This window comes from Triticum aestivum, chromosome 5B, assembly GCF_018294505.1.
Source record: "Triticum aestivum cultivar Chinese Spring chromosome 5B, IWGSC CS RefSeq v2.1, whole genome shotgun sequence".
NCBI classification, from domain to species: Eukaryota; Viridiplantae; Streptophyta; class Magnoliopsida; order Poales; family Poaceae; genus Triticum; species Triticum aestivum.
In genome coordinates, this window is record NC_057807.1 from 659,762,395 (window position 1) to 659,767,569 (window position 5,175).

Below are 5,175 nucleotides of genomic sequence, written 5' to 3' on the forward strand. Positions count from 1 at the left end.
TCCCCATATTTCCGACGGTGAAATTTAATAGCCGACGGGCCGTCAGCCTTGACAATAATAGCCGACGGTGGTGGGAATGGCCAACGGTTTTTGTCAACTCACATGTATGACTGGTAATAACCGACGGTGTATTGCATTTACCGACGGGGAAAACCCAACCATCGGATATCCAATTTAATGCCAGACGGTCCATTGAAATATCCGACGGTTATGGATATACCCACGGGAATTACATGTAATACCCGACGGTATAAACTAATGACTGAAGGTCAAAACAAAACTCTCGGCTATGACTGGAAATGGGCGACGGGGGGTAGCAATAACCGACGGTTGATTTTCACCCTCGGTTATATGTTTCAATGAATGACGGCAGTAGACATGCGGAACAACCTATGGTTATATTCCAGATAATTTCTATATAAGTTAATTTCTAACAATTATGTTCTAGCATCGCTATTGTAAGTTCATTATTATTTTTCATTAATAGGATGGTAAAAAATTGGTCGAAAACAATATAAAAAGGAGTTTTGAAAATGACCTATTTGAAAAATGTGCACTTACGATATATCATGAGGAGAGAGACCGTTAAGACTCAAGAAGAAATCCCCTACACCGGCTCGATCCCCTGATTTCTCCGACGGTGTCACCGACCGGAGTAGAGGAGGGAAAATGTGTCGCTCAACAATGTCTTGTATGAACAGTGTCTAGGTCTAGGGTTCGATCATCACACTGTCGCACATGATGTCTTACCTAAGGGGAGTGTGTTGTTGCCGTGTCCGAGCAATGGCTGGTGGCTCACGGATGCTCGTAGTCCTGATGGTACTGGTTGCTGGATAGCTACCGTGAAGCGTATCATTACTGGAATCTTCTTCAATAAGCTCGGTTGGTTCATGCTCTACAGGTGTTCCACTCGTTCCCGTTCTTCCTAGATTGTTGCATGGCAAACACAAAGTGGGAAAATGTGGAGTTCTAGATGGGGATAGAGGTCATCCATGGGGGATGCTTTGGTGCGACTATAAAATAAGGTGTTGTTTGGCTTGACCATACCACCACTTCTTGTGGCCCAAGGACGGTCATTCTTCTTCATCCCGACCAAGGAGGTAAAAGGGAGGCATCACTGCTTCTCCAAGGAGCTTACGACATGGAGTCACAGAGGTCTTGTCGTCCCAAGTGGGTCGTCCTCGACAATTGTGAGGTTGTGCTTGTACATACCGTGTTTTCCATCATTGTTCTACGGACCTCTTTGTAAAAAGAAGGGACTAGTTAGCTACTTTTTAGTTGTGAGTCCTTCTGTGACTTGGTACCTCCATACTTTTATTAAATACATGTGCATGCTCTAGAAGGACATCGGTCTCCACTTCTTTTTATTAAATGCACATGTGTCATGAAGTACTAATTAATATTCTCTCTCAAAAGAAAAGTATTAATTAATATCTTGAATTCTAATAAGCACAAGTTCAGTATATTGAAATAAAAAATGGTACTATGTAAGAAACCTTAGAAAATAAGTAGGAAGTCCTATTTATATAAAATATTTTCCAAAAGAACAAATAGGATCAATATAATTTTAAAGACGACGCTCTGCGTCGATCGATCCCGTGATCTCCCAATTGGTTGTCGCCTCCCAACCATAAGTTGAGCCCCCTCCCCCACTTTCCGCCCCCGCCCCCCCCCCCCCACCCTGCACGCCATTGCCGAAGAAAAAAGCTTGTTGTGCCGGCCACTACAAAAAAATTCTCGTTTGCTGCAATATGTGAGGAAAAGGCAGCCATTGCTGAGAATAAAGTGATGTGCGTGCTTCTGAAAAAAGGAGGAGGCCGCCGCGGGCGAGATCGACAGACGAATGACTGGGTGAGTTTTCCTAATGGATAAGGAAAAAGGAAGGGCAGTGCATGGGCGCCACCAGCATGTGCATCGCAAGCGAGGCATCCTAACTCGCTTGCACCATCAATTCACCGATTTAGATGTTTTTTCTTTTTTAAATGGTATGGCTAAAAAATCACCATGACATCAATAACATGCTAGTTATGCACGGTTGCATGAGATCGGACCATGCTCAGTTACATCACGAGCTAAGATGTGCGCCAACACATTGGTATGTTATTATGGCAAAAATAAGAATATGTGCAAGTTCCAAACGTTAAAATTGAAGTTATAAGCCTAATAATATAAATATAAAGTTCTGTTTAGATGAATTTGATTCAAAAGAATATACAAATATTATTTTTATGTTCTAAAGTCGGCCACACGAGCGAGCGAAATCGTGACTACTCCCCAGTTTTTTTAGTTGGTCCTCCCAGTTTTCCCCACCTCTCCAGATCGTGCGGTCGACCCTCCTCGTTTCCCTCGTCCCTCCCAAACCGCTGCCTGGCGCCTGCACGTTTTCCTGTTCCATCCACTATTTCTCACCTCCCTCGCCTCTCTCCAAGGATCTCCCGGCCATTGCCGCACCTAACCAGAGCCGGCGCCTAACTAACTCACCTCTCCCTGAAAGTGTGGCCGGAGCTGGCGCAGGCCTACCGTAGATCCGGCGGCCTTGAGCTCCACCGTCACCAACAGCGGCGACTACCGTATGGAGGCCAGACGGGATCTGGTGGCCTCAGAATGGTGAGAACCAGCAGCAGTGTTCGGCCATCAGATCAGGTGGAAGCTCATCTTGGGGCGGCAGCAGAGATAGCCACGCTGATTCGGTCGGTTCCTCTCTTGCAAGTTGCAACTCCCGCCAGTTCCTCTCCTCCTCTCGTTCTCATGTTTTATGTATTCATGTTCAGGTTTTGCAGCTCACACGGGAGCCGACCTCGAGTTTGACTAGAGCCAGAGGTGTTGGACTGTGCAAGGTCCGCACCCCTGCATCAACAACCTGGACATCTGTCTCCGGCGTCATGGACGAGCTGCAGCCGGACGACCAGAATCTTGTCTTCCTCTATAATGAGCTAGATGATGTCAAATGACTGCCAATGGTGGCCTCATCGGTGGTGCCATCTTGGTAAGAATTTTTTTATGTGCATAGCTGGCGTACATTCACTTGTAGGGGTCTGTGTGAATGTCACTTATGATTTTTGTCCTCTGAACTCAGAAAATATTACTAGAATGTACGGCCTTTTTGTTTGCTCAGGTTTGGCATTGTGCATGTGTTCTCTGTACTTAGATTTGTCTTGGAGATGCACACTACGAGATTGCTTGATTTAACTACATATGAAGAAAACTAAACGTTAGGATCAGCTTGCTAAACGTAAATGTCATATCAAACAGAAGTACATTAGCATTTGTGCTGTCTTTTTTAGCCACTGTCAAATTATTTATGAAGCTTGCAACTATTGTACAATATAACACTCCATTACATCATCTATGATTTAGTTGCGGGAAATCCTTGACCTGTAGACACATGCGTTGAAACCTACATGATAATGTCAAATATTCTATATAACATAGTTAAACAGTGCTTTGACTATCAGAAATGTACTTCAAACATCCATACTATAGTAATGGGAGCTTGTGCTTAGGTGCCAGTTTTCTTGTGGCACTAAGAGTATAGGGTTCAGTTCACATTATGTATTCCTGCTAGGGATGGCAATTTCTTTCATTTACCTCTTTTATTATCTGCTTTTTCATGTGACATCTTGCTCCCATACATTCAATTACTTTGCATGCTAGATATCCATATTTTGCTACTTCAGTTTATATTCGCTTAGTTATGTTAACATTTAGAATAGAAGGATATAAATGTAGTAATGTTCCTTTTTTTCTTTCCATGTATTAATTTTGAGATGCTACTCGTCTTACATGTTTCAACTTTTCCATTCATTTCCTAATTTGACAACTACTCTTATCAATTCTTAGCGAGAGGGAAGCAACATTGGAGGCAGTCCGAACCGTGAGAATGATCACGATGCTAATGAGAACATGGATGATATCTACGGCACGAGGAGATGATACATATAGCGATAAACTTTTTGACCCATATAGTGATGAGCATTATGATCACTATAGAGATGATGGTGACGAGTCGAATGAGCTGCATAGTCGTGCAACAAAGTAAAGTTCCGAAATTTATGACAATTTAGGTTATGCAAACTGTTCGGACCATTGTATCGAGTATTTTGTTTGGCATTATGATCTATGTATTCTGGATGAAAGACATTAGGCTTTTGATGATATATGTGTATGCACTTGGTCACAAGTCTTGGTAAATATAATACATGTTATTTGGTCATGTGTGTTTGTGTATGTATTAGAAATGCCAACAATTAAAAATATTCTCATGCTGAATCACACTTTTATGTTATGCAACACCACTTGGTGAAAGCAATTCGTGAGAGGTTAATAATAGCCGGTGACCGGGATTTAGATTGTCCATGATTTCCTAATTTGACGATGTTGTTGAATTCCCGAAGGGGTGTATCCACCATTAGTAATTATATTAACCAACTGTTTGACATTCCTCTTGGTCATTAATTATCCCGATGGGTCAAATAAACCGTTGGCTATTACAAAAAGCGACAGGAAACAAGCATCGTCGGAAATTAAATAACCGACGGGGGACCTTCGGCTATGAGTTTCGTCATGTAATGTGAGTAGGGTGTTGGCCAAAACATGGTCGACGGCTCACCGTCGGCTTTATAACCATTGGCCATGCAATTATTCGATGGTACCGTCGGTTATTAGTGCAATGGCCGACGAAGAATAGCCGACGGGAGATGGCCGACGGTGTACCGTCGGTTATAACTTTACCCGACGGTGAGCTTAAATAATCGAGGGTAATTGCACCCTCGGTTATAATGGGATATCTAGTAGTGAACCTTGCTCAATAATTCTCCAAAGATTAGTAGAACTATGATTTAAATGACATTTAAAATGGTAGACCCAAGAAGCAAAATCCACATTTTTCACAGACTTAGGAGGAGGACCAACATGATTCAAATGAGTGGAGGGAACCGGTCCTCCATAAGTAAGAGGTGGTTCAACATGGGCAAAGATGTCGTTTCCACTTCTACCACTAGGCAAAGGAACTTTATCAGTAGTAGCTTCCCCCTTATCGGAGTTAGCATCCGTCACCTTGTTAGTGGGACCGACTGATGTCTACTATGCAACCTTCTTCTTGTAGACGTTGTTGGGCCTCCAAGTGCAGAGGTTTGTAGGACAGTAGCAAATTTCCCTCAAGTGGATGACCTAAGG

The 5,175-nt window shown here is 43.0% G+C and overlaps 1 long non-coding RNA gene across 1 annotated transcript; it reads left to right on the forward strand.

Moving 5' to 3' along the window:
* Positions 1 to 2,386: 2,386 nt before the first annotated feature.
* LOC123117481 (uncharacterized) lies at positions 2,387 to 4,018 on the forward strand. The gene is made up of 3 exons (XR_006457387.1): positions 2,387 to 2,690; positions 2,772 to 2,986; positions 3,841 to 4,018. It is a non-coding gene; the product is annotated as an uncharacterized lncRNA (long non-coding RNA).
* Positions 4,019 to 5,175: the final 1,157 nt, after the last annotated feature.